General features: G+C 40.2%; 1 protein-coding gene across 8 annotated transcripts in view; it reads left to right on the top strand.

Moving 5' to 3' along the window:
- Nucleotides 1-20,134, top strand: part of miip (migration and invasion inhibitory protein) — an 85,625-nt gene that overhangs the window by 43,613 nt on the left and 21,878 nt on the right. For all 8 annotated transcript variants that reach the window (XM_061888647.1, XM_061888591.1, XM_061888609.1 and 5 more), the window contains one exon: nt 10,759-10,846. The gene's annotated coding sequence lies outside the window, so the exon portion shown is untranslated. The remainder of the gene's footprint in view (nt 1-10,758; nt 10,847-20,134) is intronic.

The following is a 20,134-nucleotide window of genomic DNA, read 5'->3' on the forward strand; positions in this document are numbered from 1 at the left end:
ATTGTTACTATAACAATCTACAAGATTAATATAGGTTGCCTCTCTCTCTTCCCCCCTCATATTTCCGTATTCTTTTTTTTAATCTTTCTAGTTATCATTATGTATACATATTGTTGCATTTGAACAACTGTATTGTTGATAATAGAGGTAAACTATTGGTATTGTTCATGATCAATAGCGCTTTTTCAATTGGTATTTGTATTGCTCCAGTTGTAGTGTAAAAATGCTCATTGTCATTTCCATATTAATATTTACTTCACTAACTGCTTCTTTGCTATCCCTTTTACCATCATATGTGTACATATCATATGTGCTGGTGTTGTTCTATTGTTTTTGTTGTTATTGTTGTGTAGATTTACTTTACAAAAGAGAAGTGTAGGATACTCAGTAGAAGCATTTAAGTCTCACCTTAAAACTCATTTGTATACTCTAGCCTTTAAATAGACTCCCTTTTTAGACCAGTTGATCTGCCGTTTCTTTTCTTTTTCTTCTATGTCCCACTCTCCCTTGTGGAGGGGGTCCGGTCCGATCCGGTGGCCATGTACTGCTCGCCTGTGTATCGGCTGGGGACATCTCTGCGCTGCTGGTTCGCCTCCGCTTGGGATGGTTTCCTGCTGGCTCCGCTGTGAACGGGACTCTCGCTGCTGTGTGTTGGATCCTCTTTGGACTGGACTCTCGCGACTGTGTTGGATCCATTGTGGATTGAACTTTCACAGTATCATGTTAGACCCGCTCGACATCCATTGCTTTCCTCCTCTCTAAGGTTCTCATAGTCATCATTGTCACCGACGTCCCACTGGGTCATTATTGTCACCAATGTCCCACTGGGTGTGAGTTTTCCTTGCCCTTATGTGGGCCTACCGAGGATGTCGTGGTGGTCTGTGCAGCCCTTTGAGACACTAGTGATTTAGGGCTATATAAGTAAACATTGATTGATTGATTGATTTGCTGTTGTTGTTTTTGTCTCTCTGTCTAATCCCCCTCTTATCCCCACAATTTCCCCCTCTGTCTTCCTTTTTTTCTCTTTTTATCCCCTCCTACTCCGGCCCGGCTGCACCAAATGATAATATAAATACATTTAATAAAGTCAAATTCAAATAAGGCAACAAGAGAAGTATCCTACACTTCTCTTTTGTAAAGTAAATCTACATCAACTATATGATTTGCCTGAGAAGTTGGACGGGACAAAAAAAAAAATAGATGTAAATCTAAACGGAATACAATGATTTGCAAGTCCTTTTCAACCCATATTCAGTTGAATATGCTACAAAGACAACATATTTGATGTTCAAACTGATAAACATTTTTTTTTTTGAGCAAATAATCATTAACTTTAGAATTTGATGCCAGCAACACGTGCCAAAGAAGTTGGGAAAGGTGGCAATAAATACCTATAAAGTTGAGGAATGCTCATCAAACAATTATTTGGAACATCCCACAGGTCTGCAGGCTAATTGGGAACAGGTGGGCGCCATGATTGGGTATAAAAGCAGCTTCCCAAAAAATGATCAGTCTTTCGCAAGAAAGGATGTGGCGAGGTACACCCCTCTGCACATCTCTAACGACTTTTCCTGGACAGTCAACACCACATCAATCATCAAGAAGGCTCAGCTGCGGTTACACTTCCTGAGAGTCCTCGGGAAGTACAACCTGAAGCCTGACCTGCTGCTGACCTTCTACCGCTGGTCCATCGAGAGCCTGCTGACCTACTGTATTAGAGTGTGGTACGGCAGCTGCACTGCAGCAGACAGGGAGAGGCTGCAAAGAGTGGTCAAGACGGCTCAGAAGATCATCGGCCGTCCTCTCCCCTCTCTGATGGACATCTACACTTCCCGCTGCCTCAACAGAGCCAGCGCCATCATCAAGAACAGCACCCACCCTGGCTCTGACCTGTTCCACCTGCTGCCCTCTGGGAAGCGCTACAGGTGCATTAAAACCAAGACAAACAGGCTAAAGAACAGCTTCTTCCCCAGGGCCATAACCACCCTGGACGGACTGCCCCATTGACCCTCATTACTGCCTTCTCTTCGGTGTAATAACCCATTCCACTAACCACCCTGTTTCTTCATGTAGATATTCATGTATATATTAATTTCACCCACTGTATAGAGTGTACATTTGTAAAAAAAAACAAAAAAAACACTTCTATATTTTTTATCACTTCTATATTTTTCAAATGTTTTTATATTTACACATTGTTTTCTGCATGCACACATCGCACTGTATGAAATGGCCTCAATATTGTTACCCTGCGTAATGACAATAAAGCTGAATCTGATTCTGATTCTGATTTATCCACAACCGCTTGAGCAAATAGTCAAACAGTTTAAGAACAACGTTTCTCAAAGTGCAATTGCAAGAAATTTAGGGATTTCAACATCTACGGTCCATAATATCATCAAAAGGTTCTGAGAATCAGAAGAAATCACTCCACGTAAGCGGCATGGCCGGAAACCAACATTGAATGACCGTGACCTTCGATCCCTCAGATGGCACTGTATCAAAAACCGACATCAATCTCTAAAGGATATCACCACATGGGCTCAGGAACACTTCAGAAAACCACTGTCACTAAATACAGTTGGTCGCTACATCTGTAAGTGCAAGTTAAAGCTCTACTATGCAAAGCGAAAGCCATTTATCCACAACATCCAGAAATGCCGCCAACTTTTCTGTGCCCGAGATCATCTAAGATGGACTGATGCAAAGTGGAAAAGTGTTCTGTGGTCTGACGAGTCCAAATTTCAAAAGGTTTTTGGAAATATTCGACAAAGGGGGAAGTGAACCATCCAGACTGTTATCGACGCAAAGTTCAAAAGCCAGCATGTGTGATGGTATGGGGGTGCATTAGTGCCCAAGGCATGGGTAACTAACACATCTGTGAAGGCACCATTAATGTTGAATGGTACGTACAGGTTTTGGAACAACATATGCTGCCATCTAAGCGGCGTCTTTTTCATGGACGCCCCTGCTTATTTCAGCAAGACAATATCAAGCCACATTCAGCATGTGTTAAAACAGCGTGGCTTCGTAAAAAAAAGAGTGCAGGTACTTTCCTGGCCCGCCTGCAGTCCAAACCTGTCTCCCATCGAAAATGAGTGATGCATTATGAAGCGTAAAATACGACAGCGAAGACCTCGGACTGTTGAACGACTGAAGCTCTACATAAAACATTGAGTGTTGTTAAAAGAAAAAGTGATGTAACACAGTGGTGAACATGCCCTTTCCCAACTACTTTGGCACGTGTGGCAGCCATGAAATTCTAAGTTAATTATTATTTGCAAAAATAAATAAATAAAGTTTATGAGTTTGAACATCAAATACCTTGTCTTTGTAGTGCATTCAACTGAATATGGGTTGAAAAGGATTTGCAAATTATTGTATTCTGTTTATATTTACATCTAACACAATTTCCCAACTCATATGGAACTGAACCATCCAGACTGTTATCGACGCAAAGTTCAAAAGCCAGCATGTGTGATGGTATGGGGGTGCATTAGTGCCCAAAGCATGGGTAACTAACACATCTGTGAAGGCACCATTAATGTTGAATGGTACGTACAGGTTTTGGAACCACATATCCTGCCATCTAAGCGGAGTCTTTTTCATGGACGCCCCTGCTTATTTCAGCAAGACAATGCCAAGCCACATTCAGCATGTTACAACAGCGTGGCTCCGTAAAAAAAGAGTGCAGGTACTTTCTTGGCCCGCCTGCAGTCCAAGCACTGAAAGACTTAGTGTAGTTAAAAACTTACAGTCATTAGAAAACATCATAATGGCAGCTACTCTTTCCATCTTAAAAATCTAAAACAATTTGGGAATGTCCGGCGGGCCAGATTGAAAAGCTCAACGGGCCGCATGCAGTCCCCGAGCCTTAATTTGCCCAGGTCCGATCTAGTGGTACTTGTAAGATAGCACCCTCTGCTGGATTCACAGCTGCAGAGCGCAGACCTCTTTTTTTATTATAATTTTTTACCACAACTTACGAATTAAAGCCAAAAAGCAATTTTCTGTATTCCAAGTTAGATAAACTGATTGAAAGCACAGCAGACAATATTTCTGAGGTGTAAAAAGCTTGCAAACGTTGCATGCTGTATTAGAAAGTAAGGCACTTAGTGTTGAAATCAAACACAAAAAAAATTGCTTTTTTCTTTCCGACTAATGCATTTCTTTTTTGTGTGCTCTCTTTTTCTTCCCTTATTTATTTATTTTTTGGGGGCCGGTACACCGCTGACAGTCCAGCTGCACCGTGGCCAGCTGTGTTTGCTTTGCAGCGTCGTTTGTTGCTGTATTTTGTCGTCGTTGTCGTGGTTGTGTTCCCCCCTGTGAGGGTCCTAATGATGTTTACATGCAGAAGCGGTCAGTTTGACCATTGGCTTTGTTGTTAGGTGCTTGTAAAATAAAAAAAATAAAAAAGAGTAGCGGACTGTGTGTTCTGTGATTAGTCGGCCTGAAAAACAAGCTTAAAAGCTTTTTAATTAAGATATGGTAATGACTTTTATGTATTACATGGCGAGAGAGCATGGGTGCAGAAGCTATACTAAATGCTGTAGAGGATATGTGAACACCAAAGAGGACAGAACGACGGACTTTGCACAACATTAATGATATGATAAACATAACCTAAAAACAAGCCAACTCGCATACTACGAGCATGTCGGAAAGAATATCAGTCATTTATTAGACGGGAACAAAAACATTAGAGCAAAATGGAGGATCCTAAACGGCATCAATAAAAATGTTTGGCCACTGTAACGTTAAACACAGTAATGACTTTTATGTATTGGATGGAGCGAGAGCAAGGGTGCAGAAACTATTCTAAATGTGGGAAACTGCAAAAAGTCAGTGTTCAAAAACAAGAAAAAATATAAAATAAAAATTAGGGGTATTTTATTTGAAGTAAGCAAAATTATCTGCCAATAGAACAAGAAAATTTGAGTTGTCTAGACTTTCTGAAACAAGTAAGATTAGCTAAATTCAATGAACCCAAAAATACCTTAAAGGCTTACTGAAACCCACTACTACCGACCAACGCAGTCTGATAGTTTACCGCAGGGGCCACCAACGTGGTGCCCGCGAACCAGATGAGTCGCCCGCTGGCCTGTTCTAAAAATAGCTCAAATAGCAGCACTTACCAGTTAGCTGCCTCTATTTTTAAAATTGTATTTATTTATTAGCAAACTAGTCTCGCTTTGCTCAACGTTTTTAATTCTAGGAGAGACAAAACTCAAATAGAATTTGAAAATCCAAGAAGATATTTTAAAGACTTGATCTTCACTTTTTTAAATGAAACCATTAATTTATTTACTTTTCTTCTTATAACTTGGCAACACTAAATGGTCCCTAGTGTGTGAATGTGAGTGTGAATGTTGTCTGTCTGTCTGTGCCTGGAGATGAGGTGGCGACTTGTCCAGGGTGTACACCGCCTTCCGCCCGATTGTAGCTGAGATAGGCACCAGCGCCCCCCGTGACCCGAAAAAAGGAATGGATGAATAATTTATTTACTTTGCTTCTTATAACATTCAGAAAGACAACTTTAGAGAAAAAATACAACCTTAAAAATGATTTTAGGATTTTTAACCACATATACCTTTTTACCTTTTAAATTCCTTCCTCTTCTTTCCTGACAATTTAAATCAATGTTCAAGTAAAAAAAAATTTTTTTTTATTGTAAAGAACAATAAATCAATTTTAATTAATTTCTTCATTTTAGCTTCTGTTTTTTCGACGAAGAATATTTGTGAAATAATTCTTCAAACTTATTATGATTCAAATAAATAAATAAATATTCCGGCCAATCTAGAAAATTATTAGAATCAAATATAAATCTTATTTCAAAGTCTTTTGAATTTCTTTTAAAATTTTTGTTCCAGAAAATCTAGAAGAAATAATGATTAGTCTTTGTTAGAAATATAGCTTGGTCCAATTTGTTATATATTCTAACAAAGTGCAAATTGGATTTTAACCTATTTAAAACATGTCATCAAAATTCTAAAATTAATCTTAATCAGGAAAAATTACTAATGATGTTCCATAAATTATTTTTTTAATTTTTTCAAAACGATTCAAATTAGCTAGGTTTTCTCTTCTTTTTTTCGGTTGAAGTTTGAATTTTATAAAGTCGAATTTGAAGATAAACAATGTCTCATAATTTAATTTTCATTTTTTCCGTCTTTTCTCCTCTTTTAAACTGTTCAATTAAGTGTTTTTTTCATCATTTATTCTCTACAAAAAACCTTCCTTAGAAGGAAAAAAAATGTACGACGGAATGACAGACAGAAATACTCTTTTTTTTTGTATATTTATCTTTTTCTATATATATTTATTCTGAGAAATCATTAAAATGATCAGTGTTTCCACAAAGATAAATATCATTAATTATTAATAATAACATAGAGGTAAAGGTAAATTGAGCAAATTGGCTATTTCTGGCAATTTATTTAAGTGTGTATCAAACTGGTAGCCCTTTGCATTAATCAGTACCCAAGAAGTAGCTCTTGGTTTCAAAAAGGTTGGTGACCCCTGGTTTACCGTATTTCCTTGAATAGCCGCCAGGGCGCTAATTAATTTAAAACCTCTTCTCACTCCTGCGCTTATTCAAGGCATGCGGTAAAAGTAAGCAGGCGCTAAAAATTTTAAAACCTCATCTCGGCCCTGTGCTTACCAATGGCATGCAGTAAAAAATTGAGTCTGATAAAAAAAAATTAAGAAAAAATTATTCTGCGGCCGCAGCACGGTGGTTGGGGACCACTGCTCTACAACATGTCATTGCGCCCACCTTTACACCATGCTATTTGTGTGCCGGTCGGACGCATGCATATCGCTGCTTATCATACGAGATTGCAATGCATACTTGGTCAACAGCCATACATTTTACAATGATGGTTGTGATATAAACAACTTTAACACTCTTGCTACTATGCGCCACACTCTGTGAACCCACACCAAACACATTTCTGGAGAACATCGGCTCTGTAACACATTATAAACGCAACATAAGATTACCCACAAGGCCATCCAACCATGATTCTTGGCTATATTATACACGCGCCCCCAACCCCGCCCACCTCAACCGACGCATGGGGGGGGGGGGTTGGTGCAAGCGGGGTGTATAATATAACCAAGAGTCATGGATGCATGGCATTGTGGGTAATTCCTATGTTGCGTTTATAATGTGTTACAGAGCCGATGTTCTCCCGAAATGTGTTTGGTGTGGGTTCACAGAGTGTGGCACATATTAGTAAGAGTGTTAAAGTTGTTTTATATCACAACCATTATTTTGATATGTATGGCTGTGGAACAAGACCCCTGGTTTACACATAGTAAAAGCAACAAAAAAAAACCTCCTTTTTGAAAATGACCACAGGGGAAGCGTTACTCGTGACGTCGCGAAATTTGACCTGACAGTAAAACTAAGCATTTGCTAATAAACTTGGGGAGCGAGTTTGACCCGGCAAAAACTCAAGGCAGGCGCATATTACATGCCCGGCGGCTATTCAAGGAAATACGGTATATATCAATGATGAAACCTTAACATTGCAACACATGTTAATACGGCCGGGTTAGTTTATATTCACTAATAACAAGTGTACTACTATATGAGTACGTATTTTCTATTGTTTCATTGAAAACAAAACAGCAAAGTCCATTTGGCTGTCATTTGTTTTGATATGAGACACAATTATGTCAAAGTCTTGACTTTTTTTTCATGCTTGAAATAAGAAATTATTACTTTAAAGGCCTACTGAAATGCGATTTTCTTATTCAAATCGGGATAGCAGGTCCATTCTTGATCATTTTGCGATGTTGCCATATTTTTGCTGAAAGGATTTAGTAAAGAACATCGACGATAAAGTTCGCAACTTTTGGTGCTGATAAAAAAGCCTTGCGTGTACCGGAAGTAGCAGACGATATGCGCGTGATGTCACGAGATGTAGGGCTCCTCACATCCTCACATTGTTTACAATCATGGCCACCAGCAGCGAGAGCGATTCGGACCAAGAAAGCGACGATTTCCCCACTAATTTGAGCGAGGGTGAAAGATTCGTGGATGAGGAAAGTGAGAGTGAAGGACTAGAAAAAATTTAAAAAAAGACTAGAGGGCAGTGGGAGCGATCAGATAGGGAAGATGCTGTGGGGGTGGCAGGACCACTCGGCTAGGCCCAACCGCAACAAGGGATAGAGCCATACCGACGGTGACGGTCAGGAGGACGCTGCTGATATTGATGCTGGAGTAGCACACGACATACAGACTTCAGAATACAGAATTGTAAAAATGATCGCTGCATAATACACTGTACTTTGTGTGTGTGGTCCAATCCAACCGTGTTCGCTTGACATCTCTGTTCCATAGTAAAGCTTGACTGTCATCTTTCGGGAATGTAAACAATGAAACACCGGCTGTGTTTGTGTTGCTAAAGCCGGCCGCAATACACCGCTTCTCACCTACAGCTTTCTTCTTTGATGTCTCCATTGTTCATTGAACAAATTGCAAAAGATTAACCAACACATTGTAAAGTAATCCTGCATTGAGGATCCTAAACAGCATCAATAAACATGATGCTAGGAAGGAGTACTTTTAATACTTTTCAGACTGAAACATAACAAAAATGACAGTATGAACAAAGTAGATGTAGGAGATAATTCCAGATCCTTGGTCAGTTGAGGGGTTTAATGACACTGTAGACAAAAATCCCTCGATGTTACTCACGGATGTGACAGAAAAAGAAAAGGAAAAATCCTCAAATTTCATGTCATAGTTTTATTTTTCCTTTTCAGTCTGTTATTTTAATTTTTTTTGCAGCAAAATAATAAACCCAAAAAATAAGGATTGCTTCAAAACCTAACATTTGATCTGGTGTACCCGGGTCAGGGGTCAGCAACCCGCGGCTCTTTAGCGCCTTCCTAGTGGCTCCCTGGACCTCTTTCAGAGATGTGTGAAAATGGAAAAAGATGAAGAAAAAAATATATGTTTTGTTTTAATATATTTTCTGTAAGAGAACAAACATGACACAAACCTTCCTACTTGTTAGAAATCCCACTGTTTATACTACACATGCTTCACTGATGAGGGTATTAGATGAGTGATCCTTGAACCCATCCTAGTTTGTAACTTTTTCCGATGCTGCCACAGAAAAGTTTTTTAAAAGTTTTATGCCACTCCTTTGTCTCATTTTGTCCACCAAACATTTTATGCTGTGCGTGAATGCAGAAAAGTGAGCTTTGTTGATTTCATTGATTTGCAGGCATATTTGGTCAATCCATGACTGCAAGTTATCTCACCCTCTGAGAAGCCTCCATTTTACGAATGTTTTCCAATGTTGCAAAAATGTGTCGAATAAAAAATAAAATACGACATTTCTGTCAACGCAGATTTGCGCCATGTGTTGCCTTCATTATAAGACTTAAATAAGGCTTTGAATTTTTTGCGGCTGTCAGGCTTGCCACTGACAGTTTGTTTGTGTTTTAGTTTTTCCTCTGTGTGTTTAGTATTTCCTGTCTTTAGTTCCTGTCAGCGCTCTTATTTTGGTTCAGCTTCCTGTTTGTCTCCCCTCAGCTGTGGCTGATTGGCACCTGGCCACACCTGGTGTCAATCAACCCGCTCCTATTTTACCTGCTTTGTCTTCCAGTCAGGCTGGATTATTGATGTGTCGTTGCCACGTGTCGCTCTTGTTGTTGCTATCCTGTCGTGTCGTTTTATTGCAGCGTAGCGGTAAGCTATATTTGTTTGTAGCTTACTGTCTTTTGTTCTCTGCTTCCGTTTTGTTTTCATTCTACAAGTAACGACTTCTGTTCTCGGTTTTGTTTTTGCTAGCTCCTATGCTAAGTTCCTTTTTGTTTTTTAGCTCCCGTGCTAGCTCCCTTAGTTTGTAATCCGCCTCGTGCCCGCTTTGTGTTTGTAACCTTTGTTTGGTTTTGTTCTAGTATTTTATATTAAAACAATGTTTCCTTATTCAATGCCTGCCTCCGTCTCAGCATCTTGGGGTTCGTCAACAACAAACTCTGACAGCAGCTCCAGACCGATTTTTTTTTGGTGTATTTTTGGCCCAATATGGCTCTTTCAAAATTTTGGGTTGCCGACTCCTGACCTGGGACATCTTGGGCGGGGTCTCCCTTTCACCTGCTGACTTTGACATGAAACTAGACAAATATCACTTCCGTGTGTTTACTTTCCGGCGATAACGGCACTGAACCTGGTCGGCTGGTGGTCACGTGACACGTATTCCCGCAGCAGCCGGATTAAAACAGTAATTAGCAGGTTCGTTGCTCCGGTGCTGATTTACTGCAGCCTGACAGAAACAGGCGGGCCATTAAGCTCCGCGCTGGCATATAAAAGCTGGAATGAGGTTGCACTGCTGATGGACTCGAAGCATCAATCACACGCCAAACCGCCACCGCCAGGTCCAGGAATCATGGCCGACCGCTTGGCGTCTTCCAAGGAAAGCATGAGCCGGAGTGACGGAGATAACATGCGATCATTAAAACTTGGCATTCGCAACTTTTGAATATACCTTTACGAGACAGAACTTTATCGTGCGTGATAAATAGAAATATAAAAAATAAAGAAAACAGACGAAATGTGAAATAGTCCTCATAAAACAAGGAAAAAAGGCAGTAATAATACGAGTGCAAAGTATTTTTTTGTCAGTTTTACTGTCGAGAGAATATACAATTCAATATGCAAAACAACTAATAAAATGTATGTAAATTTTGTTATTTTAGCCATCCATTCATTTTTTTACTGCTTGTCCCTCTCAGGGTTGTGGGAGCTGCTGGGGCCTATCTCAGCTGCATTCGGGCCGAAGGGTTCCACTGACCACCAAGGAAGGACATCTCGCTTGAGCAGGTTTGACATTTTCTTTATTTTTCAATAAAGCTGTCTCTTGCCGGGTTGCTTTTCAGCTCCTCCTCTGCTGCTCGCTCTCGTCGTCACCGTCTTCTCCCGGTCGCTCTTGCGCTGCATGTGCCGCGGACTCTCCAACTCCTTCCCTCGATCTCTCCTCCTTCTCCCCTTTTATACAGTGTGATGAGATACACAGATTGAGTGTGTGTCACGCACCTGATTTTGATTGTTGCAGCGTCGATCCAGGCACGCCCAGCTGCATTCTCCGCCTCCTGGCCGCCATCTTGAGCCGGGCCAAAGCGTGTCCCGCCCCGCCGTCGGCCCGTCGTCTCCGTCTCTCTACTCATCAATATTACAAAAAGGAAAATATGTATTTTCTGAGAAAAAAAAAAATGAAAATGAGGTCTTGTTTTTGAAGACAATATAGTTTTAGGAAAAGGAATTTGACTACTTAATGAGAAAAACAAGTTGAAAACTCAGATACATAAGGCCTCATTACCTTGACAAAGAACTCACAAGTAGGGATGTCATTTATCGGCAATCCGATATTTTCGTCCGATAAATGCTTTAAAATGTAATATCGGAAATGATTGGTATCCATTTCAAAAAGTAAAATTTTTGACTTTTAAAATGGCGCTGTGTACACGAACATAGAGAGAAGTACAGAGCGCCAATAAATCTTAAAGGCACTGCCTTTGCGTGCCGGTCCAATCACATAATATCTACGGCTTTTCACACACACACAAGTGAATGCAATGCATACTTGGTCAACAGCCATACAGGTCACACTGAGGGTGGCCGTATAAACAACTTTAACACTGTTACAAATATGTGCCACACTGTGAACCCACACCAAACAAGAATGACAAACATTTCGGGAGAACATTCGCACCTTAACACAACATAAACACAACACGACAAATACCCAGAACCCCTTGCAGCACTAACAATTCCGGGCCGCTACAATATGCACTTTGTGACTTCAATAATAAAAATGGCAGTGCCATGTTGGCACTTTTTTCCATAACTTGAGTTGATTTATTTTGGAAAACCTTGTTACATTGTTTCATGCTTCCAGCATTAAACATCACAACAAAATTAGGCATAATAATGTTTTAATTCCACGACTGTAAATATCGGTATCGGTAATTAAAAGTTGGATAATATCGGATATCGGCAAAAAAGCCATTATCGGACATCTCTACTCACATGATAATAGCAACATTACAAGTAAAAAGCCTTATTTTGACAAAAACTTACAATATTACGAGAATTAAGTCATTTATTTTCAAGAGAACAAAAAGTAAAATTACAAGAAAAAGTCGTAATATCGTAAGGATAAAGTAACATTTGTTTATGAAAAAAAAATGATTATGAAATAGACTTGGAAAATGTTAATTTAATTGTTGCATTTTGTAGACAAAAGCAGACACACAACTGTAGTCATTTAAAATGGCTATTTTCTGGCTTTATGAAACAATGAAATAAATAAAGAATATAAATTGTGGTACTCAGTGACCCTTAAATTTTTAGATGAAGCAAAGTAAAATAAATGATACAATCGACCTCTAATTTTCCCGTTATGGGATAAATAAGTGAAGTGTGAAGTGAAGTGAATTATATTTATATAGCGCTTTTTCTCTAGTGACTCAAAGCACTTTACATAGTGAAACCCAATATCTAATTTTTACATTTCAACCAGTGTGGGTGGCACTGGGAGCAGGTGGGTAAAGTGTCTTGCCCAAGGACACAACGGCAGTGACTATAATGGCGGAAGCGGGTATCGAACCTGCAACCCTTGAGTTGCTGGCACGGCCACTCTACCAACTGAGCTATAAAAGTCTATCCCATCTGCGTTCTATCGGTTTATTAGTCTGCAGTTGAAAAGTAGTGTTCTCGCCTTGAGGAGCTGTTGCACCAGGTGGATAGACATGAATCATGGCTCCCCCATGACACATGTCAATCAAAACAAACAAGACGATTAGCAAACGTCTTCAAGAAGGTAAATCATCGCCTACTTTTGCAAAATGTGATAATTGTTCACAATCAGCTATGTCTAAAATCAGGACCAAATACAAAAAACATGGGACGGTTCGGACCAGACCACGGAAAGAATAACGTCAAAACTTAAAGCATTATGTAAAACGGAAAATCAATCAATCAATGTTTATTTATATAGCCCTAAATCACAAATTTCTCAAAGGACTGTACAAACGATTACGACTACGACATCCTCGGAAGAACCCACATAAGGGCAAGGAAAACTCACACCCAGTGGGACGCCAGTGACAATGCTGACTATGAGAAACCTTGGAGAGGACCTCAAATGTGGGCAACCCCCCCCCCTCTAGGGGACCGAAAGCAATGGATGTCGAGCGGGTCTAACATGATACTGTGAAAGTTCAATCCATAGTGGCTCCAACACAGCCGCGGGAGTTCAGTTCAAAGCGGATCCAAGACAGCAGCGAGAGTCCCATCCAAAGTGTAGCCAGCAGGGAACCATCCCAAGCGGAGGCGGATCAGCATCGTAGAGATGTCCCCAACCGATACACAGGCGAGCGGTCCATCCCGGGTCCCGACTCTGGACAGCCAGTACTTCATCCATGGTCATCGGACCGGACCCCCTCCACAAGGGAGGGGGGGACAGAGGAGAAAAAGAAAAGAAGCGGCAGATCAACTGGTCTAAAAAGGAGGTCTATTTAAAGGCTAGAGTATACAAATGAGTTTTAAGGTGAGACTTAAATGCTTCTACTGAGGTAGCATCTCGAACTGTTACCGGGAGGGCATTCCAGAGTACTGGAGCTCGAACGGAAAACGCTCTATAGCCCGCAGACTTTTTTTGGGCTTTAGGAATCACTAATAAGCCGGAGTCTTTTGAACACAGATTTCTTGCCGGGACATATGGTACAATACAATCGGCAAGATAGGCTGGAGCTAGACCGTGTAGTATTTTATACGTAAGTAGTAAAACCTTAAAGTCACATCTTAAGTGCACAGGAAGCCAGTGCAGGTGAGCCAGTACAGGCGTAATATGATCAAACGTTCTTGTTGTTGTCAAAAGTCTAGCAGCCGCATTTTGTACCAACTGTAATCTTTTAATGCTAGACATGGGGAGACCCGAAAATAATACGTTACAGTAATCGAGACGAGACGTAACAAACGCATGGATAATGATCTCAGCGACTTTAGTGGACAAAATGGAGTGAATTTTAGCGATATTACGAAGATGAAAGAAGGCCGTTTTAGTAACGCTTTTAATGTGTGACTCAAAGGAGAGAGTTGGGTCGAAGATAATACCCAGATTTTTTACCGAGTCACCTTGTTTTATTATTTGGTTGTCAAATGTTAAAGTCGTATTATTAAATAGAGGTCGGTGTCTAGCAGGACCGATAATCAGCATTTCCGTTTTTTTGGCGTTAAGTTGCAAAAATTTAGCGGACATCCATTGTTTAATTTCATTAAGACATGCTTCCAACTGACTACAGTCCGGCGTGTTGGTCAGCTTTAGGGGCATGTAAAATGCACTGCAAAAAGAATGAAGAAAAATTGTAAAAAGTTGAGTGTATACCGAAATGGATACATGGATGATACAGCAGAGGATTAGAAGAATGCCATGTGGTCAGATGAAACCAAAATAGAACTTTTTGGTATAAACTCAACTCATCGTGTTTGGAGGATGAAGAATACTGAGTCGCATCCCAAGAACACCATACCTACTGTGAAGCATGGGGGTGGAAACATCATGCTTTGGCACTGTTTTTCTGCTAAGGGGACTGGACGATTGATCCGTGTTAAGGAAAGAATGAATGGGGCCATGTATCGTGAGATTTTGAGCCAAAACCTCCTTCCGTCAGTAAGAGCTTTGAATGGTTTACCAAATACTTATTTTCCACCAAAATGTACAAATAAATTCCTACAATGTGAATTCCTGGATTTTTTTTCACATTCTGTCTCTCACAGTTGAAGTGTACCTATGATGAAAATTACAGACCTCTTTCATCATTTTAAGTGGGAGAACTTGCACAATCGGTGGCTGACTAAATACTTTTTTGCCCCACTGTATATGATTTGTACATTTCTATGATAAAGTAATCTAATATGAACGTTCAATATTGACAATAATGAGCACTACGACTACTAAGGTTTCCCTGACCACCTGAGGGCACCTCAGACTGCGGATGCTTTTAAAAAAGGCTTAAAAACCCATCTTTTTAAAAAAGCTTTTCTATAGACATGCATGCTGGTTGTAGCTTTTGGGCTGTTTCTAATTCTATGTTTTATTTATTTTTATTATTACTTTTTTTTTTTTACCTGTGGCACTTTGAGGTTGTTTGCTCAACGTAAAGTGCTTTTTACAAATAACATCTATTATTATTATTATCATTATTATTAATGTTGTTATGTAGAATCGCCATCAACCTTGTGGTCACATTGTGGTCACATTGTGGCAGGCAGGCGGCAAAGTGCTGTGACAGCTCTAATCTCCTTGATCTTAATGGCATCCACACACCGCCAGCACACCATCGATCTGTTCCCTTTCTTTATCGCACAGGAACCTTTCCGTCGCCGGGCCTCAAACACCCGTCGCCTCCTGCTCCATCAGATTATTTCGCTCTCTCATGTCACCTTTGAAAAGAGGCTTTATGTGCAGTGCAAACATTTAATTGTACCTTTTGTGCTTTTGTCTTTTACCTTCTTCTGTTCCTCCTCAATTTTTTTCCTTCTTGTCCATTCGTAGATCTGCAATGAGGCAGACAAAAGAAGCTTTCAGACGTAAATGGAAATAATGATTGAATTATGTGACGATAACTATATTTGCGTTAGACGATGTGGAGGAGATACCAGGTGGCCCGAGGAAGGCAACAACCTGGCAAAAACAGTGGGAGAACATTCCACATTAGACTTTCAGAAGCATACCCAGATGTTGTAGTGAGGAGTGCATACACACTACTGAGGTACATTAAAGGCCTACTGAAATGAGATTTTTTTTATTTAAACGGGGATAGCAGGTCCATTCTATGTGTCATACTTTAAAATTTTGCGTTATTGCCATATTTTTGCTGAAAGGATTTAGTAGAGAACATCGGCGATAAAGTTCACAACTTTTGGTCACTAATAAAAAAGCCTTGCCTATACTGGAAGTAGCAGACGATGTGCGTGTGATGTCACTGGTTGTAGAGCTCCTCACATCAGAACATTGTTTACAATCATGGCCACCAGCAGCTAGAGCGATTCGTACAGAGAAAGCGACAATTTCCCCATTAATTTGAGCGAGGATGAAAGATCCGTGGATGAGGATAATGAGAGTGAAGGTGTTACGAAATAGGAGAGTGGATCCCAAGGATGCAGAGACGTATTTTGGTTATAGTAAAGTTCTTCCTTTATTTTGGTGGAAGTGGGACGTAGACAAAACAAAAGGCGATGGTGGAAATACAAAAACACACCATGAAGAACATATCGAACAACCAAAAAATAGAACAGAAAGCGCCAGACAAAGCTAGGAACAATACACACTGCAAAAAGTCAGTGTTCAAAAACAAGAAAAAAATATATAAAATTTAGGGGTGTTTTATCTGAACTAAGCAAAATTATCTGCCAATAGAACAAGAAAATTTGGCTTGTTAAGACTTTCCAGAACACGTAAAATTATCTAACCTCAATGAACCCAAAAATACCTTAAAATAAATATATTTTCACTACTAACAAGTGGACTTTTCTTGGTAGAAAAAAAAACACTTTTTTGCTCAATATGTTGAAAATTATTCTTAAATAATTAAATGCTAGTGCCACTATCTTGACATAATGATATGGGCTCGGCATCATGATTTTTTTTTTTCATGCTTGAAATAAGAAATTATTACTTTGAAAAAAAGTACTTTTATACTCGTGTTGATGACACAGATTTCGTGACGACCGGGTCGCATAGTGATGCGGGGTTTGTTCTCCCAGGAATGCAGATCGGGCTTCAGACACAGCGTGCAGGTAGGAACAAATGATTTATTTGTAAATAAATCAGACGGTAACAAAGAAAAACCTGCTCACAGCACTTAAGGCAGAAACTAAAGGAGCTAGCGTGGGAGCTAGAAGGTAAAAGGAGCCTAGCGTGGGAAAAGAACGTCGTCATCTGTTGTAAGAAACAAACTAGGAAGCCAGGGCATGGACTAAATAGCCCTCTGATTAGTGCCCCAGCAACAGGTGCGCGTCCCGAACACTAATCAGAGGCAGGTGAATGCAATCTGTAGTCATGGCAACTGAGACACAAAAACTTAAAAGGTGTTGTGAACACAATTGAACCGAAAAATGTAAACAGACTATGATCCGGGCAGCGGATCATAACAGTTTTGCATCAGCTGATATTCTAGTTTCAAGCATGTTTTACTCAATATAGGTCATAAAATCTCAGCAACAAGCTGTAATATCTGACTGAGATCATTTAGGAACAAAACAATTAAAACAAATAAAACACTCACATAAAATCTGCTTAGTGAGAATAATTATCTTATCAGACAGAAAATAAGCAAATGTCCCCCTTATTTGAGATATATAATCTTACTTAGATTTCAGTTTTTGCAGTGCAGGTTGGGAAAAATACCAAACAGGGGTACAAAGTACAAAAATAAGGACGCGAGACGAAGCTAGGATAATTTACTTCAAAAACGAAGTAAAACAAAGATACAGAATGCTAACTAAAGGCGCTAGACAAGGCTAGGATATAAATAGGCAAACCTGAGAGGCGCACAAGACGGACTAGAAAGACTGCAAGTGTGAAGGAGGCCAAGACACATGCGAGTGAAACTTGCAGTGGACACAAAGCTCCGGCACTGACAGGCCTTCAGCACCCAGACTAAATAGGCCACCTTAATCAACTTCAGGTGTGCAAGATTGCCCAGCGTCAGCTGCACTCCAGACTGTGGGCGAGAGAGCGAGAGTCAACATGACGTGCAAACCAACACAGAAAAACAAGGAAAATTCAGTTCACCACAGAAGGAGTAGGAAGTGAAGTGAAGTGAATTATATTTATATAGCGCTTTTTCTCTAGTGCAGGGGGGTCAAACTCTGGCCCGCGGGCCAAATTTGGCGCGCTGTGTATTTTAACGTGGCCCTTAAGGCAATATCAAATTAACATTAGAGCTGGCCCGCCGGTATTATACAGCAGTGGTGCCGCTGTAACACCGCATTCACCGCTAATACTTTTACTTCCCAACCCTCCCGATTTTCCCAGACATCTCCCGAATTTCACCCGAATTTCTCCTGATTTCCACCCGAACAACAATATTGAGGACCCTGCCTTTATCGTACTCTACAACCTGTCGTCATGTCCTCTTTTCCTCCCTACAAACAGCGTGCCAGCCCAGTCACATATTATATGCGGCTTTTACGCACCGCAATGAATGCAACGCATACTTGGTCAACACCCATACTGAAGGTGGCCGTGTAAACAACTTTAACACTGTTACAAATATGCGCCACACTGTGAGCCCACACCAAACAAGAAAGACAAACACATTTCGGGAGAACATTCGCAACATAAACACAACAGAACAAATACCCTGAATCTCTTGCAGCACTAACTCTTCCGGGACGCTACACTATACACCCCCCCCCACCTAACCTCCCCCCCCCTCGCCCGCAACCACAATTTTTTTTAAATTTTCATTTTATTTAATATGCCATTGATATCCTTTTGTTTGTTTTTTGAAAGTTGATTTTGCACTGTTAAGTTATATAAGTGTTGCTCGTTTTATATTCGGTGTTAAAGCAAATCAGTTTAGCAAACAAAGCAATAATTTACGTTTTTATTCTTGCACTTTTTCTGGCTACTTGAACGTTTGATTCATTCATTATTGTTGTTTTATTTTAAAATATATTATTGGCCTTTGGAAAAAGTTTATTTTGATACTTACCTCAGAGGGCTGCAAATAGAAAAGAGGCATTCCATTTTTATTCAAATTTTATTTGATATGCCATTGATATTTTTAAATCATTATTATTATTATTATTTGAAACTTGATTTTGCATGTCACTATAAAGTTATATAAGCCTTGCTTGTTCAATATTCTTTGCAAAACTTGTTGAGGTCCCATTAAAAGGTTAATTTGTTCAATTTTGGCCCGCGGCTTTGTTCAGTTTTTAAATTTTGGCCCACTCTGTATTTGAGTTTCTACACCCCTGCTCTAGTGACTCAAAGCGCTTTACATAGTGAAACCCAATATCTACTTTTTACATTTAAACCATTGTGGGTGGCACTGGGAGCATGTGGGTAAAGTGTCTTGCCCAAGGACACCACGGCAGTGACTAGGATGGCGGAAGCGGGGATAGAACATGCAACCCTCAAGTTGCTGGCACGGCCGCTCTACCAACCGAGCTATAAAGGAGAAAAAAAAAAAGCGAGGGCAGTGAGAGTGATTCAGATGTTATTAGACACATTTACTAGGAAAATTCTGGAAAATCCCTTATCTTCCTATTGTGTTGCTAGTATTTTAGTGAGATTATATAGTACCTGAAAGTCGGAGGGGTGTGGCCACGGGTGTTTTGATGCCAGTGTCTCTAAGGGAAGTCACGCAGCTGCAGCAGGACGCAAGCTCCGCTGATGTCTCCGGTAAGAGCCGACTTATTACCACAATTTTCTCACCGAAAACTGCCGGTTGACATGTGGTCGGGATCCATTTTCGTTTGACCGCTCTGTTCCATAGTAAAGCTTCACCTTCGGGAATTTTAAACAAGGAAACACCGGCTGTGTTTGTGTGGCTAAAGGCAGCTGCAGTGCATCGCTTTCTTCTTTATAGTCTCCATTGTTATTTGAAAAATTGCAAAAGATTCAGCAACACAGATGTCCAAAATACTGTGTAATTATGCGATGAAAAGAGACGACTTTTAGCTGTGAGTGGTGCTGGGCTGAAATGTCCGCTCCAACTAATAACGTCAGAAGCACGCGTCATCATTCCGCGACGTTTTCAAAAAGATACCTCGCGGGAAATTGAAAATTGCAATTTAGTAAACTAAAAAGGCCGTATTGGCATGTGTTGCAATGTTAATATTTCATCATTGATATATAAACTATCAGACTGCGTGGTGGGTAGTAGTGGGTTTCAGTAGGCCTTTAAGGAAACTGCCTGAAGTTGGGTCAGGCTGTGATTTCCATTGCCAAGACTTTCAAAACAGTCAGACGAGTATAAGAGATGCCAGGAGACCAGCCAGTTCGCCGGGAGAGGTGAAGCAACATAAGGAAGGCAACAACAATGGAGACGTCAAAGAAGAAAGGTGGGAAGCGGTGTATTTAGCAACCCAAAC

The sequence above is a fragment of the Nerophis ophidion genome, linkage group LG02 (genome assembly GCF_033978795.1).
Source record: "Nerophis ophidion isolate RoL-2023_Sa linkage group LG02, RoL_Noph_v1.0, whole genome shotgun sequence".
Lineage (NCBI taxonomy): Eukaryota > Metazoa > Chordata > Actinopteri > Syngnathiformes > Syngnathidae > Nerophis > Nerophis ophidion.